This window comes from Pteropus vampyrus, unplaced genomic scaffold, assembly GCF_000151845.1.
Source record: "Pteropus vampyrus isolate Shadow unplaced genomic scaffold, Pvam_2.0 Scaffold1000005074, whole genome shotgun sequence".
In the NCBI taxonomy this organism is placed as follows: domain Eukaryota; kingdom Metazoa; phylum Chordata; class Mammalia; order Chiroptera; family Pteropodidae; genus Pteropus; species Pteropus vampyrus.
The window spans coordinates 1-11759 of record NW_011919476.1 but is presented as its reverse complement, the minus strand read 5'-3'; the positions used below and the strand labels follow the sequence as shown (position 1 = coordinate 11759).

At 42.8% G+C, this 11759-nt stretch overlaps 1 pseudogene; it reads right to left on the bottom strand.

The window, feature by feature from the left end:
- Positions 1 to 9833: 9833 nt before the first annotated feature.
- On the bottom strand, positions 9834 to 9949 carry LOC111735669 (annotated as a pseudogene).
- Between the last annotated feature and the right edge of the window lie 1810 nt (positions 9950 to 11759).

The window sequence follows — 11759 nt, the reverse complement described above, 5'->3', positions numbered from 1 at the left end:
TCACTTCTGCGTGGTGTGAGGAGCCTTCGGGGTCCTGCACACCCTCACCTGAGAGCCGTCCTCCATCTGTCTCTGGATCTCCCCAGGGCTTCCAGCACCCGTGTTCTCCTTGCAGCTCTGGTTTCAATACCTGTGCTATTCGAGACCTGGGGCCTCAGCCTGAGTCTCAGAGGAGGTGGAGTTGGCACAGTGTCAGGAAGCTCAAGTCAGGCCAAGGATGAGGGGCCTCCTCCCTGTTTCTCCCCTCAGCCTCATCTCGTGTACCGGACCGTTAATTAATGTCTCTATTGCATAGATTTAAATCGGATTTACATATATATTTTATGTTTACTTTAGAAGATTTTTCCAGGAAATATCTTATCTACTACAGGTTTCATTTTAAATGTTTTTAAATAAAATAAAGCACGTAAATAGAAAAGAACCTTGAACAAGTGAGCGCTCAATGAATTATTATAGAAACTCACCTCTGTCACCACCATCAGGTCACCCTTCTCTCCTGTAAAGCTCACTTAGTGTTAATTGAGAAAAATAACTGCAAATTTAGTTTTTCCAGACTCCATAGGTCAGTACCTTTGTAGGAATTTTATTGTGAAGTGTTTTTTATTCCCCTGGAAGGAGGCTGTGGGAACAGTAGTATCGAATATCATGCATATTGACGTGGAGGTCAGTACATTTATACCCATGAGTTAAATGATAGAGTATAAATCAAGGCTCACTGTTTTGCACATAGCTGTCATGCTCTATCTTATTCATCCACCAATTATTACAAGGACATTGATGAAATTCTATTTTTCTTTCTCACTAGGTCATGTGCTATGTACTATTTTTTAGACAAACTAATCAATTTTTTTTCCTTGAAAGCCCAGTAATGTATCATAGATCCTGCTATTAGCAAGGGCACATTTGAATGCCCAGGGTGTTCTTTTAATATGCAAGTTTAAAGCATTTTCCCAAGTCTCGACATCTAAAGATCATTCGTGGTCATTTTTTTCCTCACTGAGTTCCTTGTTGATAGGCATGTAGGCTCTTTCCCCACCTCATGGCTCAAGCTCTGGAGCATTGATACTAGATCTTGGATCACCCAGGTCAGTGTATCTGCAGGAAACCCTCCTAGGTATGAAATCGCTGGGCCCATGGGAGTGTGCATGTTCACTGCTGACACATGAGGCCCGTGGCACTTCAGAGGGGCTGGTGGCTCTGATGCTCATTCAGGCAGGGCATTTGTCACCACAACAGCTGGGCTCTGCCTGTGCACTTTGCAGAGAGTGGAAGTGCTTTGGTCCCCGAGAACCTCAGGCAGAGTTTCGTCCTGCATCACCTCTCCTTCATTCCTGTGTGCACTTCTGCATCGCCAACCCAATCCCTCACTCCAGCTGCTCCCCACTCCCTCGTGCCTGCATTATTGCAACGTCCCCTGGGTGACTCCCTGCTTCCACCTGCCTGTCCTTCAGGACCACCAGGCTCTTACCCCATGTGGGACCAGCTTCTGGTTTATAGATCATCCAGACCACGCTATCCCCTTCAAAACCTTCAGTAGCCCCATGTAAAGGGTAGACTCTGCATCAGTGTAGGTAGATCCTTATTCATCATTCCAAACCTTCTGGTATCATTCCCAAAGTGTTTGTATTTGCTTGTCAAACAGCTCATAGTGGTAGAGGCAGGAGTCCATCCTACGTGCTTATTACACTTGGCTGTGGAACAAAGGTACCATTTCTTGTATCTCATAGTTTGGAGGGCTACCTCTGCTACTGAGTATTTTTAAAACTAGTCTATGCACTTGAAAGTTTCAAACAAGTTTGCAGTATCTTTGCTATTTATCCCAAGAAGAAATGGGGTCTCGGCCCCTCATTTAACCAGAGGTGTCACGAGTAATCCTTTTCACCGACAGATGCCTTGGAAACAACACTGTGTGCTTGACATGGCCATGAGCCTCCACCTGGAGGCTCGGGTCACTGCCCGGCGGAGCTCTCAGCTACAGAGTACTAGATCGGGATGCCCTGAGACTGCCCTGCTGTGAGGACACCCAGGCCACATTTGCATGTCTCATGTGGGTTTCCCAGCCACGTCTAGGTCCAGCTGCAGACATGGAACTGAATCACCTCTAGAGCATCCCAATGCCTGGCTGCCCATTCACCCCAGCAAGTGGGTCTTCTCTGCTAAGACCCAATATCACAGAACAAAATAGTGCCAGACCTCTGCCCCTTGTCTCAATGCCAACCCCATGACCAACAGCAAAATAATGCTGGTGTTTCATGCCACTAGTTTGAATGGTTAGTTGTAAACACGTTTTTTTGTTGTTGTTGTTGTTAATACTAAAAGCAATAAGAATAATACCCCTGGAGGAAGTTCAAAAGGTGCTATAGAATGTACATGAAAATCTGAGTGTTCTTCTTACTTCTTTCTGTAGCCTTCCTGCTTGGCCTCTGGACTTAATGGGTCCCTTTCTGTATGTTCTTTGAGATTTATTAATTGAACTACCAGATAGCTCTGATACTGTCACATGTCTTAAGGAATTTCCCTAAGTTTCCTCATTGAATCTCCATTGACCAGGGCGTCCTCTGCTCCACACTGTTCTCCAAACTGGGTTCTAAACTCTCCTCAGCACTGCATTTCGAATGTTGTTTCTCCAATCACAGGGATACATTGTTGTGAATATACTTCTTAATTCTTAATTTTTCCCTCAATTTCATTGTCTACACACACACACACACACACACACACACACACACACACACACACACACAAACATTTTTCTATCAATCTGGGATCATCTCATTCAACTGCATCATCCCTAGACTAAATGTGACACCGTTTATATATTAATATAGGATTAATACCTCATCAGTAACCTGTTTAATAAAGAAATTATCTGTAAATCTGCAATGATTTACATGATCATGTAACATATCTTGAAATGTAGACATTTTCTTTGAATATGGCAAAACTCTCATTTATATCCTAAAATTGCCACTTGCTCCATCTTTTGGGGCCTGGTTCCTTACATTCCTATGGCATGTGTTCACCACGTTATCATAAGAATGGGTGTGATTGGGTTTCTACATATGAACCAAAAACATATTGAATTCTAGAGTTTCGGGTCATCTACAATTTTCATTTACAAAAGCATTGATTATATATTTTCACTCAACCCACTATTAAAAGATAGTGATTCTTTATTCTTATATTTTCAGTGAATAGCCAGTTTTTAATAGACGTACTGCCATGAAATGGTTCAATGAGTTCACAGAGACTGAGAAATAAATATATAGATTTAATTATGTAAATTAAGAATATAGATGCAGAGAATAAGAGAATTTATATAACATATGCTTAGAGAGAAATACAAATTTGAAAACTGATTTCTACTAATGTTTTTCCAGTTGTGTGTCTTAGAAATGTCTGGTGACTCAGGAATAGTAGAAATGGGTAGCGATCACACTGTAATAAAAAATAGTACTACATCCAACGTGTTGGATTTGACATGCTCACCCTGAAATTCTCACTATCAGCTATATTTGCATGGGCAAGTCACTTTTTCTCAAATATGAGGTTTTCAGAAAGAGAATAATAAGGTGGGGTACGTGGTTATTTTTCAAAAGAAAACATGTTTTCTTCTTTAATTCTCTTAAATTCTACCCTTGCTTATGTAAACACACACATGTTTACATAGCAGCAGTTGGACCCAGAGTGTGCAGCACAAGTTCACCCTGAAAGTTGTGTGACATGACCTGTCACCATGGAAATGTGATGATGCCCTTCTTGTCTTCTGTTGCAAATGTCACTCTGTGAGCTGAGAGGGAGAAAGCGAAAAGTTCTCAGATACTCACTGCTCTAGACCTTGAGATGGGAACTTCATTTGTTCTGGAAGTAGGTTCATATCGACCTTCTGAATGCAGCTCCTTCAAAAGGGCTGGATCAGCTTGACTGAAAACACGTTTGTCATTTTTAAAACCATTGCCACAACTCTCATTTTGACTCCAGTGTTGTGTCTTTATAGATTTGTAGTATTGCCTAATTGATATTTCTGATTCTTCTCTCAAGTGGGCTGTCTTAACTATTTTCGTCAAGTTAGAACAATGGAAGATTTCCTAGTGAACACTTTGTCCTCACTCTCCAGAGAACTGATCCAGAGAAAACATTCCTATACTGCTTCACTTCTTCCTATCCTGGGAGAATAGTTCCATGGATTCACAGAGATTGAGATCCCACCACAGCAGTAGACATGACAGGAAAGGGGAATCCCGGGTCAAGTCCTCAGAATGTGGATTCCAAAATATGAGCTAAATGTCACTTTTCTGAATCCAGAGATTTGAGAAAGTTAAGAAACTGTGATTTAATGAGGCACGTTCATGGCTTGATACGGACAGGATCACTGGGAGTTTGGGTGCTGCCTGGGAGACCGGTGAGATGGGACAGAGCTTTCGAGTAGGTGGAATGAACACTAGGTGACACAGATTAGGAGGGCTTGGTGGTTCTCTTTGAGAGTCCTGGTGTGGGGGTCACAGGCTAAGGAGCGATCCTTCTCAGAGGATATCGGACCTTGTCCACTGCCCCTGCATAGTGCCAGGATGGAGGAGACAGTAGTAGAGACTGAAATTTGTTGAAGAAGGACTTGGGCGGGGAAGGTGCACACTCAGAGCCAGAGAAGCCAGAGTCCACTGTCAGGCAGGACTTAGCTCAGGCTGCTCAGACAGTTGCTCAGAGTAATGGTCAACAAACAGTGGAGCCTTCAGCTTTAATTCATTGGGTCACAAGAGAACCACATCTTCGGGGCGTGGGCATCAACTCCACATCCAGGGTTGGTACTAAAAGGGGAGCTAAGTTTTAGAATGTTGTCATGTGGCACTAGGTCCAGAATGTTCTGAGTTGGCTTGAGAGTCGCCCAGACCACTGGTGGCTCGGGGTGGTACCCTGGTCATGAGGAAGGCTCAGAGTGAGACAGCTGACTGTGGGCAGATGCTGGGGGAGAATCGCGACAAGTTGGGTTGTTCCTGGTCCTCTGAGGCACTATGATCGGAGCGAAGTCTCGCATATGGTGGACTCCTAGTGGCTCAGCCTCCTCCTCTAGGCCATCACCTCTCTTCCACAGAAAGCAGTGGTAGGCACATTTCAGAAAGACAGTGAGGAGAGCGCTTGCTTCAGGCACCTAGGGACGAAGTCAGGTGTCAGAAGAGTTCTGGACCTCTGTCCTCAGGACACCAAACATGTTATTACACTAAACTCATCTCTCATCACTCTTGTAACTCTGGGCAAGTCACTTAATCACTCTAAATTTCTGTGTTCTTCATGGTAAAGTGTGAGTCTCAGCTCCTGCTTTGCCTCTCCCGCTGCAGGGTTGTTGTGGGGATCCCAGGAGACGACAACAGATACTTCTCATGTGATAGAAAACATTGTCCCTATGAGAACACTGAAAAGTAACCTTCCACACTCCCTTGATGTGGAGTCAGCCAAGTTCCCTCTCTGGGTGTAACCACTACCAAACATCTAGCTTGTACTTGCAGTCACACAACGATTAGACACTTACAAAACAATAACTTGGCACCAGTCACTTATTTTTCCCAAGCTTTACCCGTATTCAATCAATTTTATCCTCAATAGGTAGTAGTAATAAGTAGCCATGGTAACATTTGCTCATCACAGAAGAGGCCCTGAGGGGTCTACAGGACTTTCGCATGGAGACAAAGATTCTAATTGCCATTAGAACCAAGGCGACAGGACAGGTTCCTATTCTTTGCTGTTTTGAGTATGTCTTAAATAAATGAAGTTACTCACCCACAAAATCTGACTGGTGGGTGTTTTACGTGCACACCAAACTGCGATCTTCCTAAGTCTACCTTGGCTTCAGGAGGGTCTTTCTGGGCAGCTGTGAATAAATTATTGCTAATTTCCCTGTGGCCTTCTGCCAGCAAGATATCTACAGTTCTCTGTATTGTCATTCATTTCCCAGGCTGCTGTAAGGAGAAGGATGATATAAGACAAGAGCATGGGCCTCATGTTCAGCGACGAGAATGAGATAGGACGGCAGAAGTGTCCACTTCTCAAAAGCAATCACGGTGCATTTATTCAACACAGATAAATATACTGTGGAAACAATGCTGACTAAGTTACTTCAAGAGAAACTCTTCAGTGTCTCATATTTAAGTGACCCATATCTTAAAAAAGGTGAAGCCATGCTTTTCTTTCACGTCATGTTTGTGAATACACTTGTATCCAGTCCATCGGTGGTGTTGTCCCCATGGAGGTCAGGATGCACTGAGATCTCACATGTTCAATAGTAAACAAGGTCTCTAGTTCATGTTCACATATTAGCTGATTTTGCAACATTATCTGAATGAATCTCTCCCTGATACAACGACTCAGGTTTGTAAAAATTAATAGACATTATTTAGAACTGGTTTAGATTGACATGAAAATTGACCAGATAATACAGAATATTCCTACCTCCTATTCCACCAGTTCCCCTGTTAAAAACATCTTAGATTTATGAGATATATTTATTACAATGAGTGAAAAATTATCAATGCATTTTTATTAATTAAAAGTCCATACATTCCATTAAAATTCACTCTTTTTACTGTGACATTCCGAGTTTCACAGTATTATAACATCTCATATTACCAGTAGTGTATCATACACCAATGTTCATAACGGCATTATTCACAATAGGCAGATGAAAAGAACCCCAAATCCTTCAAAGAACAAATGGATCAAGTGGGATGCGTACACCCAGTGGGATACTATTCAGCCATAAAAGAGAATTAGATTTTAAAATCAGATATAATAATAATTGACCTGATAAAATATTGGGTTTATTGACATTAGGCCTGAACAGAAGGACAATAATTTATGGTTCCACTGATAGGAGTTTTCTGAAAAAGCCCAAACTAGAAACAGAAAAGTAGCTGGAAAGAGGATCCAGGCAGAGTGATTTATTCCAGGGAAATGTGTTGGGACTAGACAGCAGTGAATGTAATCAATGCTACAGACAGATATAGTCACAAATGATTAAAAACAGCATAAATATGATATAAAGTTCATCACAATAAAAGTAAAATAACCAATATTACACATGCTGAAGACACTAGCAGCATGTATGAATGCATGGATGCTGAATTGGTCTTGTAACTTTAGAAGAAATGGGAATTTGACCAGGCTTTAAGGAGGGAAGGAAGGTCTGAACCCTGTCTTTGATATTAGATGGGTTAGATTCCCTTTAGCTATACTATCAAAAGGCTCTATGTCTCATTCTTGCCTGCTTCTTTCCTTGGCCTTCTTTATCCACAGAAGACAATGTCCCAGCAGCAGCTCAGTCCTTACTGTTTCCCAATGACATTCACATTCTCTAGCCCCCCGTGCATCTAAAGCAGAACTCTCTGAATGGCCTGAGCAGTACCACCAATGACAGACAGTGACTCTGTGCCCCCCTACCTTCCTCTGACAGCATGGTGCAAGATCTTCCTGACAACGTGGTGGAGGATCATCTTGACACCATTGTGGAGGAGCTTCATGACACATTGGTGGAAGAGCTTCAGGAGACCGTTGTGGAAGTGCTTTCTTTCTTTTTCAATAAAATTACGATCTTAAAATGTGAGCATGTACCTAGTAAATGATAGAGACAATGCACTAGTGGAAAAATGTTCAGTGACAGTCTGTGACCACCTGATATTCGATTGAAGAGGGCATTCAAAAAGGACAGCGTTACTTTCACACTGGAGCGTTGTAAGCAGTGTCATCAGTGGTAGCGTTGCTTCCCTGAAAAAAAAAATGTAATTGCCAATTCAAAGGGACTTGTGACAGCTTCAGTGAAGAGTTCAATCCTTTCCCAAAGGTGTTCTGTACGTTTTCTCTTGGGGTCATTGACTCAGCAATTTTTCTCAACTGGTTTCCTAAAGTCATCAAGAGAACATAAGGCCTGTGAGAACAGTTTCCATGGGGATATGATCTTCACTGTGTTTTCCATTCTCTTATGACAGGCGGCTGACAGACCTGATGAAAAATGAATATATGGTCACTCACTCACTAGCTGAGGATAAAGCTGGGTGCTGATTGGGTTGGAAAGCCCCCCTGATTCTGCGATCTTGCTGGGGATGAGGACTGGGGTGTAGTGAAGGCAACCAATAGTCTAAGAAAACTCTGGAATGTTTGCAGTCCTTGGAAGTAATAATATGCGGGTGCTGAGGTTTGTGTGTTGAAGTTTTGGGGTAGTGTTTTTCAATGTATGTGCATGGTGTGATTGTGAATGTCTATATCAGTTACTGTGTGTCCTTACGAGAGTTTCCTACGCACACGATACAGCACATTTGTCTGCTTTTTTAAAAGAAGCTTCCCATCACTGCACATTTCCATAATTAACTTTTCCTTCCCCTGGCTGTATCTGAACATTTGCTTAATAGTCCTTCTGCTCATGTGGAGGTGGTGCAGAGATGAATGGCAGAAGCACTAACCTCATTTATGGAAGATCCAAAATTTGAACCCAGTCATGAGTTCCTTGTGTTCATGCTCTGTACCACTGACCTGCCCTCAATACTGAGGAACATGATTATCAGTGACCGAGGAACAAAGTGCCAGCTTCTGTGGCCATGCCTGGAAGTGCTAGTGCCTACACAGCTCCCACACACAGCCCGTCTTGAGAAGATGTCCTCAGTGTCACATAGCCCGGGCCAGCCACAGGTGCACCTAACAGCTGGCCATAGCATAGCCCTTGGTGTGAAAGGCACATGGAGGGCCCACATGCTTCTGGTCAGCTGAGATTTTGTAAGAGGTGAGAGGTCAATGTCGAGCAACTACTATCAGTGATGGGGTTGCTCCTCAGCCCATTTCAGGGCAGTTAAATGTCAGGAAGGCAATATCACAATAAACCTTAGAAGCTCACAAATGCTGTAAAAACCTAAGCAAGAACAGTGGCAAGTAAGTACTCAAATTTGTACTGGTGGAGACACAGAAGCCCCTCAGCCTTACTGCACATCTTTTATGCTGCTGGCGTAGAGAGAGCCAGTGTTTCCCCGGCCTCCCCTGCGCGAGGAACTGTCCTCCTGTCCACGCACAGTGTGAGTATGGACAGCCGATGACTCTAAGACATGCACAAACTATTGAAAAAATACTGGAAGGAAAATATCACACGGTTCATGGTGACTATTTTAAATCATGGGATATCGGTATTTTCAACTATTCTGCATGTCATTTTTTTAATGAAAAACAATTAGTGAGTAATTCTAATGAGATACTTTTCCTAGACTTGAGTTTGATCCCCCAATCAGCTTGCTTTCCATCGACAACAAAATCTTACAGAAGAGAGTATAAATCCAATAATAACATTTGTAAATTCTGCCCGAAGAATTGATTTTGGAAGAAGTAAAGAAGAGGGCAGCAATTTAGTTGAATCTCAAAACTGTAGAAACATCATAAGATTTCTCATAGCTCCATTTTACGGTTTACTCTTTGTTAGATCGACCATTTTCCATGGATTAAGTTCCCCTTAGCTAGAAAGCCAAGGGCTGTATTTCTTCTTTTCTCCTGCTGCTGTTTTGTGCCTTCGTTCATCTGTTCAGGAAGGCGACCTTGCCGAAAGCTCAGTTCCTTCTGATCAACCAGCCACATCCACACCCTCCAGTCCAAAGACCACATCAGGCACAGCTCCCTGAGTACTTCCTGGGCAACATCACCAATGACTGACACTTGCTCTGTGTTTCCCTAGCCACCGCCATCATCGTGGTGAAAGAGCCTTCTGGCGACAGGGCAGGCTGGTAAGGACCCAACTATTCCACATGTAAGCTCACCTTTCTTCCTTTGTGATAAAAATGTCGTTTTATTGTTTACTTATTTATTATTATTTATACCTACAGCACCCGCTCTTCCTAGGTGGTCTCCCATCCATGTACTTACCAGGCCCAACCCTGCTTAGCTTCTGAGATCAGACATCGGGCTTGTTCAGGATGGCATGGCCGTAGACTATGGACCGTGGCTCCACTGGGGCACAAACACAGGACCTTCTGCGTGTAAAGCAGACGTTTTAACCCCTACACTATGGAACCACATCCGATTCATTTTGTTACGGTAAAATTATGACATGAAGATATGAACATGTATACTCCAGATGGTAGACAATTTACTTGGTGGGTAGATTGTTGAGTGTGATTTCTTTTTTGAGTTTGTCGAGTGATTCCTGATTCAAGAGGGCATTTAAACTGTAGGGTAGGGAGCATTTTTCTCTGTATAGAATTTTTGTCCTTGAAGAAGAGTTGCGCCTTTGCCAATCCAACTACATTCACAGACCTTCCATGAAGAATCAAAACTTTCCCACAGGTGTTCAGTATGTTTTCTCTTGAGGGCATTAACTCAAGTACCGTTTCCCATCTGGAGTCCTAAAGTCATCAAGAGAACAGAAGCCCTGTGCTGAGTATCCAGGATGAAGTGCTTCTAACAGTGTGTTTGTTGTTGTTGTTCTCTAATGGCAGGTGGATACAGAAGGTAAAAATGTATGTATTCAGGAATCACTCACTTGCTGAGGCTAAAACTGGGTAGGGCTTTCCTGCCAGTTTGGTCTGAAAGACCCCTGATTATGAATTTCTGCTGGAAATGAGGGTTGGGGTGAATTGGAAGGAAATGGACATACAGGGAATAAATGTGGCCTATTCTACAGTGCCTGGCAGCTGTAATGACTTTTAGGATGTGGTCTGTGTGAGAGTGGACAGACAGTGACACAATGACACACACACACACACACACACACACACACACACACACACACACACACACTGTATAAAAAAAGAATGACAGGGAGGGCATTACCATAGATGTAGCCATCAATATCACATAATAGGATTTCACTGCTTACAAATCTTCTGTATTTTATTCATTTCATGAAAAAGGATTAGTGTGAATGAATATAATGGGGTAGTTTGTGAAGTGAAAAATGTCTCCAATAAGTTTGCTTTCTATTCAGTAAAAATCCTTAGAGAAATGTTTTGATGAAAGTAGTACTAAGCATGTGTGGATTATGCAGGAAGAAATGATCTTGGAGGAAACCACAAAGACAGTGGCAATTCAGTTGATTTTCAAAACAGGTGGAAGGAGTAAGGCCTCTGTCTTTGAAACATAACATGATTGTCGTGTTAACTCTTGGTTAGATTGAGTACTTCCCACTGAGTGGGTTCCTTTCAGAAAGCCAAAGGCACATTTTTTTTTCTTTTCTTCTCTGCTCTTCTCCTTGGCCTTTCTTTCTCAAGCAAGGAGGAGGGCCCAGCCAGCTGAGTTCATACGTACCCACCACTCTCATCAGTACACTCTCGCCCTCGTCAGCACTCAGTGGAGCACACTAGTCCTTTATAAACAGCAGCACCAAGGACTGACAGGCACTCTGTGTCGTCACGAACCCCTCGAGGACCTGCGGGAAGAGTGTCCCAGTGAGAGGGCAAATGAGCTGACATCCATCACCAAGGTAAGTTCGCCCCACTTCCCTTGCAATACAAATGATGCTTTATGACTTTATCAGTAAAATTAACATATAAAAATGTGAGCACGCACATTCAGGATGATACAGACATTTACTTCGTGGTGAGAGTGTGGAGTGTGATTCTAGTACCAAGTGATAACTGTCATGAAAGGACCTTCAAAAATGACAGCTGCAGTTACAAACTGTGTGGAAGGGAGGATTTTTTGTCTTTGCAATTTATTCTCCTAGAAAGTGAAGCTGGTAATTGCCCACACCAGAAATAACCTTGAGAGGGAGTCCTCCATGGATAGGTTCTTGCCCTTTGTGA